Raw genomic sequence first — 10,331 nt, 5'->3', positions numbered from 1 at the left:
GGAAGCGGTGGCTCCAGGCCGAGGCCACGGCCAGGGGGTACACGGTGACCGCCGCCCCCAGGTCCGTCAGCGCCAGGTTGACGCTCAGGAGCTCGGGAGGCTTCATGCGAGAAGAACGACTGAAGGCCATCACCAGAACCAGCAGGTTACCCGTGGTGGAGAACACGGCTGCGACGCACACAGCACATCAGGCTCAGAATTATTATGACTTCTGAATCACGATGAGATATATGGAATATAAATATCAAGTAATGGCCCTCATAATTGCTGTACAGGCCAGTTCTGTTGCTGTTCATTAAATGGTTCCGCAGGCCGGATGTGATTGCCTGATGGGCCAGATGTGGCCACCTCCAATAATACTTGGCTCTCCAAGTGCTACCATAAAGACCAACCAAAAAAATAAAATAAATAAATAAAATAATAAATAATAAAATACATGTGCAAACCTTTAGTAAACCATCAAACACGCATGTGTGCGCACACACCAGACTGCTTCTAGTCTCAAAGTAAATTTTGATGTAATGTTATTAGTATATTCTATATAGATGATGTCACTAGAGCAGCTTCAAACTGTGTTCTACCAACGCCACCAGACCCCCGTCCTTTATTCCCTTTTACACAACTGCTCTGGAGCCAATCACCGCCCTCATATATGAATTTCACAGTTTTTTTTTAAAACTTTTTTATACCGCCATTATTCTTTCATTAAGCCCCCCTTGGCAAGATTATGGCAATCATACATCCATCCATTTTCCGTACCGCTCATCCTCACGACGGTGGCGGCCATGCTGGCGGCTATCGCAGCTGACTCTTGGCGAGAGGCGGGGTACGCCCTGAACTGGTTGCCAGCCAATCGCAGGGCACAAATAAAAAAACAACCATTCGCACTCACGGGGAGAACATGCGAACTCCACATAGGCGAGGCCGGATTTGAACCCAGGTGCTCGGAACTGGGAGGCAGATGTGCTAACCAGTTGTCCACCGTGCCGCCCTACGGCATTCAAGTAACATTAAAATAAAACGTCTTTAAAAAAAGATTTGCTCAAGAAGAACACAGCTAGAACAACTATTGCCCAGTCGCTCTAACACTCCAGAAGTTTGCATATAGATTAGATTTTTATTACAAACAGGTCAACAGAAGACAGCACTCCATACAGCCCTCGCTCACCTGGATAATGCTAACACCTATGTGAGGATGCTGTCTGTGGATTTCAGCTCTGTATTCAATACACTTGTAACCCATACACTGGTCACAGAGCTGAGTAACCTGGGCATCAGCAGCTCAGTGTTCACCTCGATACTGGACCTCCTCAGCAACAGACCCCAGAATGTCATGATGGGAAACAACAACTCCTCCACACTTGCGTCTTTTCCTCTTTGGCACGACCTCCACAATTTCCCAAAAAAATTTGAAATGTGGACTCGTCAGACCACAGAGCACTTTTCCACTTTTCATCAGTCCATTTTAGAAGAAGATGGGGAAACCTCAGGGATGTGTCCTCAGTCCCCTTATCTACTCCCTTTTTACACGTGACTGCTCTCCCATTCACCCCAACAACATCATCGTCAAATTAGCTGACGACACCACGCTTGTGGGACTGGTCAGGGACAATGACGAGTCAGCCTACAGGGAACAAGCTGGACGCGAATACAGCCAAGACGAAGGAGTTGATGATGGACTTCCGGAAATCCAAAAGCACTGAGCGCACTGCCCTCTTTATCGATGAGATGAAGTGGAGCGGGTGGAAAGCTTCAAGTTCCTCTGAATCCACATCTTGGCAGACCTCACCTGGACCACAAACCTGTCAAATCAAGTGGGTAAAGTACGTCAAAGACTGTATTTCCTCAGGAAACTACACCAAGCCCAGCTCCCCCAACACCTGCCTATAAACTTATACAGATCCATCAGGGAAAGCCTCCTAACCTACTGCTACACAAGTTGGTTGGCACTGCAGTGGGTGGTGAAAGCGGCAGAGTGGGTGATTGGATGTACACTTACACTGGCAGATATGAGTGATATCAATACCCCTCCCCGTTAAATTTTTTTTTTTGTAATTTGTGAACGGTCCCTCCCAGTTGGTTTTCTTGCCGTTCACCCACATGGAATGCACTAACGACCTTGACCCTCCTAGCTTAGCGTCGCCGTAGCCACGCAGCACAAAAGGGGCGTGTCGTATATACCTTTCATAGCTATGCGCTCAGTTAACTGGCTAATGCTATATGCTTTTGCTAAATGCGTGATACCTACCTCCATTTGTGGATTTCAGGTTAGTAAAGTAGCCCAAATGACATACGTAAACTGTTAGATGCTAATATACAGTTAAGGTGTGAGTTTGTGAACTTTCTAATAATGGAAAGTAGATGTACAGTACAAACTATTTATTAGCAGGCTAATCGTCAGTCATTGGCCATTTTGGTTTTGCCAATTTTTGACAATTTTGCACTTCGATTTTTGGACATGATTACATTATTACTGTACTCAGCGTTGTACCTTCGTCACTATGTGTTTATTTATTTTTATTGTGTGTCTTATTTTAAAGTGGGTCATTTAAATTAATGATATTTTATGGGTGGTTAATAAAACGTAAACAGGCACTGTGGGTAGCTTATGGGGTCCTCTGTAAAAAAAAAAAAAAAAAAAAAAAAAATGGCGTTCAAATCGTCACCTGGCTATTGCTAATATGCAAACTGCTGCTTCACGACTTCAGTTTGTGGAATTTAGGTGAGTTAAGGTAGCCAAATGATGTATAAAGTTAGTGACGCTAATGTACAATTATTGTGTGATTTTAATGACGGACCAGTACTTTAAAATAGATGTGTATATGCTTTATTAACAAGTTAATTGGTTAGGGGAACCACCCGAGTCTTACTGGAGTGTTACATTGTGTTTCTGTTAGGGAGAATTAATCAGTGGCCACATACAAACATGCAGCATCTTAATCTTGTGTTTTTCATTGATTAGATTTACATTTATTTTTATTCCTACGCAATGCTGCTCTTTGCATTTGTTTTTACACTGTTGGTTGTTTGTGCATTATTAATACAAGTGTACGTGTGTGAATATTTCTGCTTTTACAATTTAATTCCTTTCACGGGATGAATAAAGTCAATACATTTTCCATCCATCTATCTAGGCGCAGTGTGATTATTATTTTTTTCTTCTATCAAAGCAAACCTGACATGTACTTATCTACCTCCACTGAGTCACCACGGCATGGCATTCAACACAAGCGTACCTCAGTGCACAGACAAAGGTAAAAGTAAACATCTTAACATGGGTACGTCTATCAAACAAATGTATAGCAAAGGAAACTGTTTGTTTCTCTCCCGACAGATTAAAACAGTGGCGTGCATCCAAAGCGGCTTGACATTGAAGTAAGGCTTCTATTATTTTTGTCCTTTTTATTAAATCAATAAGTTATGCTGGCAAACAATCAATAGTCTGTGTGGCTCAAATGCAATCTCGTAATCTCTGCATTTTTGACAATTCATCAAAGGTAGGAAGTCACAGAGAGATTTTGAATACAAAAATGAGGCTTTTCTTTATCTACAACCCCAATTCCAATGAAGTTGGGAGGTTGTTAAACATAAATAAAAACAGAATACAATGATTTGCAAATCATGTTCAACCTGTATTTAATTGAATACACTACAAAGACAAGATATTTAATGTTCAAACTGATAAACTTGATTGTTTTTAGCAAATAATCATTAACTTAGAATTTTATGGCTGCAACACATTCCAAAAAAGCTGGGACAGGTGGCAAAAAAGACTGAGAAAGTTGAGGAATGCTCATCAAACACCTGTTTGGAACATCCCACAGGTGAACAGGCTAATTGGGAACAGGTGGGTGCCATGATTGGGTATAAAAGGAGCGTCCCTGAATTGCTCAGTCATTCACAAGCAAAGATGGGGCGAGGTTCACCTCTTTGTGCACAATTAATTCATTCATTCATTTTCCTCTGCTTATCCGAGGTCAGGTCGTGGGGGGGAGCAGCCTCAGAAGGGAAGCCCAGACTTCCCTTTCCCCAGCCACTTCCTCCAGCTCTTCTGAGGGGATCCCGAGGCGTTCCCAGGCCAGCCGAAAGACATAATCTCTCCAGCGTGTCCTGGGTCGTCCCCGGGGTCTCCTCCCGGTGGGACGTGCCCGGAACACCTCGTACGGGAGGCATCCTAATCAGATGCCCGAGCCACCTCATCTGGCTCCTCTCAATGCGGAGGAGCAGCGACTCTACTCTGAGCCCCTCCCGGATGACCGAGCTTCTCAGCCTATCTCTTTGTGAACAAGTGCGTGAGAAAATAGTCGAACAGTTTAAGGACAAGGTTCCTCAATGTACAATTGCAAGGAATTTAGGGATTTCATCATCTACGGTGTATGATATCATTAAAAGGTTCAGAGAATCTGGAGAAATCACTTAATGTAAGCGGCAAGGCCGAAAACCAACATTGAATGCCCGTGACCTTTGATCCCTCAGGCGGCACTGCATCAAAAACCGATATCAATGTGTAAACGATATCACCACATGGGCTCAGGAACACTTCAGAAAACCAATGTCAGTGAATACAGTTCGGCGCTATATCCGTAAGTGCAACTTGAAACTCTACTATGCAAAGCAAAAGCCATTTATCAACAACACCCAGAAACGCCTCCGGCTTCTCTGGGCCCGTGCTCGTCTCAGATGGACTGAGAATTGGAATTGGGGTTGTATGTCTTTTTCTTCCAGTATGTTCCGTTGGATGTGAATTTGAAAAGCTCTTGAATTATTCAGTGATGTGTCCTCAAAGCATTTTGTTCTCCTTAGCATATCAAGTAGGCCTGAGAAATTCATCTGGTTGCTTTGGAACGAGGGGTGTCCTGAATCATGGTTGGTATGGGGTGAAAAAGAAGGGATTTTTTTATTTTCTTAACCCCTTAAAATTGTCTTAAAATAAAATGACAATGCCCGCGCAAATATAAGTATTTAACATATTACAATTTAACCAGAAAATAGTAAAAAAAAAACAACAAAGCTAAATAGTAGAAAATATTATAAAAATAATGCAATTAGAAAAATTAAAAATATGTCAAAAATACAATGATAAAATGTCTGTCAAAATGTGGCTCCACCTACTGCTCTTCTTCATTGGCAACACAATATAGTGTCTTAACAAAAAGTGTATAGTAAAACTTGACAATTTATTTAAATTTAGATTTATATGTTGAAAAGTTGCACCTGTTGCGCTTTTTTGTAAGGTGAGTGAAATTACCAAAATACATAAAATAGTATGTTTCAGTTTTGTGTGGAATTTGTTGCACGAGCTGACCAAATGTTGCTCGTCAGAATGTCACCGTTAGGGGGCAGTATTGCTTGTCTCGTGTTTCTATGCCTGCCATCAAGCCAGTCACTTGATAGTCCCCCCCCCCCCTAGAAAAATACATACTGATTCAATATTATAGCAGTAATGTAAGGTTTTGACTCTTTTGAGGTTGAAGAGGAAGCCTAATTAAAGCCTTAATAATCTGCCTTCAAATTTCCATATAGCTGTAACTATTACGTTCCATCCACATCAAAGAAAGACCTTGTAATTAAAGTATTGAGCAAAAAAATATTTTTCTCCCCCTAACAATCCTTCCTCAACAAGCCCATTTCCTTTACATGTGAACCTCCTTGGTGAAATGTATTGGAGTCAGCGTTCTGTGACCACTCGGTCAGATAAGGTTTCACTATTTATTTTTCATATAAATAATATAGCGCTCGTTCCCCTCAGGAGAGGCAGGGTGTATTTATTTTCCATGTGCGAGGTCAAAAACAACTTTTTTGCCTTATTTTTTTATTTTTTTATTTTTGCTTCTTTCGCATACACGTTAGCTTCATCAAGGCCGTGGGGCACAAAGAGCCTGTTTGTGTAATCACCACACACACGCACACACACACACACACAGGCCTATACTGGCTATGTTTGGCGTGTGCTGTCATTGTGTCAATGCATGAAGTAACTCCTGTTCTCTATCAAAGTTATGTGTGTCGCATTGCAAGGCTTTGACATCTGTGGCTTTTTTTTTTTTTTTTTTTGAAGACTTGTTGAGGTGTGAGGGGGAAAAAAAAAAAAAGTGATCGCTTTTGTCATTGTGGAGCGGGGGTAACCGTCAGGTGTGGCTCGTGACCCGGAGAGGGCACCAGCAGCAGAAGGGTGATTTTTAAAGTACGCTTTATATGAATATTGGATGAAAAATATGAGAAAAGAATAAAAAATATTCTACACAAAACTGTAAAAATACACAATTAGAAAAATATTTTGACTAAATGACAAAATAGTATTAAAAAACATTACACGAAAAGTGGAAAAATGTGCTTGGTGCTTCCTGCTCCTCATCTCTGTTGGCAGCATAATAGCAGCTAATGTATTAAATGATCACAAAAAGTGTTTGGATGTCAGTTTTCTTGCTGAGGCGGTGATCAAACTGTCAAGGGGATAAAACCGCAGAGGGGTGCTAGGCTCTGTGTGAAAACATTAAGGCACTCATTCTGATCACTTACCAGCCGCGGACCTGCTAAAATTGCTGCCAAATTGGCGGTTCCCCACTGAAAAACAGAGCAAATTGGACTGTAATTGCGTTAAGTTTTAATATCGCCTCCTCTCGTCTGTCCACTTCAGCTGTCCCTGCTAATAAAAGCGCATCAAGCGACGTTGCATTCGGGATAGATCGTCTCCTAAAAAGCGTGTACGAAGTCGCTATATATAAAGCTCTTCCTCTCACCCGGCTTCCTGTGCGTCCGGTTGGATTGAAAAAACATGCAGATCAGATGCATGTCATCGCCAAGGAGTTGGCAGCACGCGATGACGCTGAGGTTTGAAACCCCATTAAAAATTGTCACTTTATTTAAAGCAGCTGCCTCGCCAGCGAGTACCACATCCTTCTGGAAAAGCAATCGAGCTCAGAAGCTTGATGATTAGACTGGGCCAAATGGCGTTCAAGGTGCAATTGTCCCGGTTGTTAGTTTGCTTCCCCCAATGTGACGTGAGCGCAGTGAAAGCTTTTCATTTTCTTGTCTGCTGAATTACAAGTGTCTATCCGGCATTTCTGCGTCTCTGGGAATATTATTCGTGAAGATGTAAACGCTGACCAAACCATCGTGTGCTCGTGTGTGGGCTCCGACCCTGGAAGCCAATGAAACCTAATTCTCTAAATCGGAAACAGCCACAGATGCGACAGCCTCAACTGCACTTTCACACTGGATGATGTCCCTGTTCTGCCTTGTCATTACATTACACAGTGTACATTTTTCATCAATTGCATTGTCTTACTGTACAGCATCAGGCTAAAACAGAATCAATATAATAAGCCTTAAGTACTATTGCTAGTAGTTTTACAGCATAATAGTGGACTGTACAAGCACACAAAAATATCAAATGATCAAATATGTACATATTTTCATCGTCAACTAGTGAGCAGAATGAGAGCAGCAGTGTATGAGTAAACTATGTATGAATTTATAGATACTATTATTACAGAATCCTTTGAACAGCAACAAGAGTAATCAGCAGCATTGTAAGCAATACATACCTATGCAGATGTGACATTGGGAATAGCAGACTGTATGAGTAAATACATATGTACTCAATACAAAAGTTAATTTGAACAGCAGCAGTAATAGTTGACAGGGTTGTAGGAAGCAAAAACTGCACATGGTTGAGAATGAAATAAAAACCGATAAGACTGTCAGCAGGTATATACGAATAAATAATTCACAAAAGAACAACATCCATAATATAGATGCAGGTGTCAATATGAACAAAAAGCAGCAAGAATAGGCACGGGTGTTCTATGTGAAGGCTATGCATGATCAATAAATACTATGCATACTGACTGAAACCAGCAATACTGTCGACAGTGGTGACCATACGAGCATAAATAATGTATCGGTACACACTACACAGTGCACTTACTTAGATATGGACATAATGAATCAAATCAAATCGTTGCCCAATAGCTACACAGTGGATACAAAAGTCGACACGCTCGTGTACAAATGCCAGGCAGGTTTTTTTGTGATACAAAAAAAAAAAAAAACATTCAATCATTAATGTAACCTATAACCTGGTTAATCTGGGTTATTAAGAGGCACTTAAAAGGGTGGCCGGGGAGAGCTGAGTTTGAATGTGATTGGTGAATTCCGACAAAGCCAAATCCCTATTTATGAGAGAGGGTGTGCACTTGTGCAACCACATTATCTCAGTTTATTTTTTCTTCTCCGCTTGAAAAGATAGAATTAGTTTTTCCAGTTGAGTTTTACAGGTCACAGGTAAAAATGATTTATCTTGATCTCGTTTTTTTATTTTTTATTTGTAATTTTTTTATATCACAAAAGCCTGGCATTTGACCAGGGGTGTGTGGACTTCTCATAGCCGCTGTAGGTCAGATTTCTTTTTCGTCTGTAGGATCACTTAAACTCATGAATCACATTGCTCAAGTAGGATGAAAGTGTGGCATGACGTGTTACATCTTGACGTCAATTGGCTAGAACAAAGTACACAGGGTGTGTAGGACGCACGCGAGTGACAAATCGAAATTACAAAGTTGAAAGGGCTGCCAAACCAAAAAAAACAAAAAAGCTGCGGTATATTTTAACGACTACACAAGGCGATGTACAAAACAGGTTTGATGTTCTATTATAGGCTCCAAACATGCCGTCTTTATGCAAATGCCAGTCTTGCACAGTTCAAGGAACAAACGCCCTTCTTGTAAAAAGTCAATTCTAATTAACCAGACAGGAAGGCTCGGGCTTTGGCAGTCAGCAGTGTTGTCGTAAAAATAAAAAAATAAAAATGCAAGCAAGGCTCTTGATCTAAGTCACATGTGTGTCAAACTCAAGGCCCGGGAGCTAAATCTGGGGCGCCAAGTCATTTCATGTGGCCCGCAAAAGCAAATCATCTGTGTCAATTTCCATGATTCTTGCTCAAATTCTCATAAAATAATAACAATAAATAGTATCGTTGAGGGCGGCACGGTGGCCGACTGGTTAGAGCGTCAGCCTCACAGTTCTGAGGTGCGGGGTTCAATCCCCGTCCCCGCCTGTGTGGAGTTTGCATGTTCTCCCCGTGCCTGCGTGGGTTTTCTCCGGGCACTCCGGTTTCCTCCCACATCCCAAAAACATGCATTAATTGGAGACTCTAAATTGCCCGTAGGCATGACTGTGAGTGCGAATGGTTGTTTGTTTCTATGTGTCCTGCGATTGGCTGGCAACCAGTTCAGGGTGTACCCCGCCCCTTGCCCGATGACAGCTGGGATAGGCTCCAGCACGCCCGCGACCCTAGTGAGGAGAAGCGGCTCAGAAAATGGATGGATGGAGTATCGTTGAGACATTGCAAGCATTTTCTGTAACTCGAACAATAGTTGAACAAACTATTATCCTTGACTTCTGATTTCAAAACCATCAATTTGTTATGTGTATGTAATACTATTATGAGGTGACTAAACGTTTATATGGTTTCACAGTCAACGGCACTCTGAGGGAAACCGTGACTACAATGTGGCCCGCGACAAAAATGAGTTCGACATACCTGATCTAAGTGATCCTTCAGACGAAAAGAATATCTGACCTACAGTGGCTATGAATTCCCCCTTTCTCATCACTTGTTGTCAAAATCAAAAGAACATAACCTAAAGTGGGACTTCATTTGTGGCCCGAAAAGATACAGGAAGTCGGCCATTTTGTTTTCAAGTGGCCATTGTAGGCTCCTTCAACAGGGGTCTTAAATTAAATAACAATAGTGCGATGGGGAATGCATTTCAATTACACAAGTTACATCCATATTTCATATTTTTTGTTTTGTTCATTTTCTTTCATGCACTCTTTCACAAAGGTAGACACTTTGCAACAGATATGATAGAGATTGCGCCTCAGTCTCTTCTGAAAGGGTGTCTTCAACTTTGAAAAATCAATTCATGTATTTTAGTCGCGACCCTAGTGAGGAGAAGCGGCTCAGAAAATGGATGGATGGATGTATTTTAGTATTATTTTCTTATTTTGTTTTTAGGTTGCTAGTTTCACCAAAACAGCTGCACATGAATGCTGCATCTGGCATCTTTTAAACAGCATGCCTTCTTTTCACTTTAGATAAGTTTCTAGTGGACATTTTTGGGTCTTTCAAAGACAAACTTCCTAAAGATCCTATCCAATGACAAATTTTGATGACTCGCCATAAAAAAAACTCCAGTAACTCAGATCCACAAGATCAGAGCTTGACCAAATGTATTGTGAAGAAGATGAAGTAATGATGAAAGCCCCACCCTGAAGAGGTCCAAAAGCACCCCGTCATGCCCTGTTTCCTTCATCCGGCGCACCTC

The 10,331-nt window shown here is 41.6% G+C and overlaps 1 protein-coding gene across 2 annotated transcripts in view; it reads left to right on the top strand.

Moving 5' to 3' along the window:
- The first annotated feature begins 47 nt into the window (after nucleotides 1-47).
- runx2b (RUNX family transcription factor 2b) overlaps nucleotides 48-10,331 on the top strand; it is a 136,863-nt gene continuing 126,579 nt past the window's right edge. For both annotated transcript variants that reach the window (XM_061754705.1, XM_061754704.1), the window contains exons 1-3: nucleotides 48-2,722; nucleotides 3,135-3,254; nucleotides 3,335-3,375. The gene's annotated coding sequence lies outside the window, so the exon portion shown is untranslated. The remainder of the gene's footprint in view (nucleotides 2,723-3,134; nucleotides 3,255-3,334; nucleotides 3,376-10,331) is intronic.

This window comes from Phyllopteryx taeniolatus, chromosome 18 (genome assembly GCF_024500385.1).
Source record: "Phyllopteryx taeniolatus isolate TA_2022b chromosome 18, UOR_Ptae_1.2, whole genome shotgun sequence".
Lineage (NCBI taxonomy): Eukaryota > Metazoa > Chordata > Actinopteri > Syngnathiformes > Syngnathidae > Phyllopteryx > Phyllopteryx taeniolatus.
Note: the sequence above shows the minus strand (reverse complement) of the source record. Positions and strands in the feature narration are given on the sequence as shown.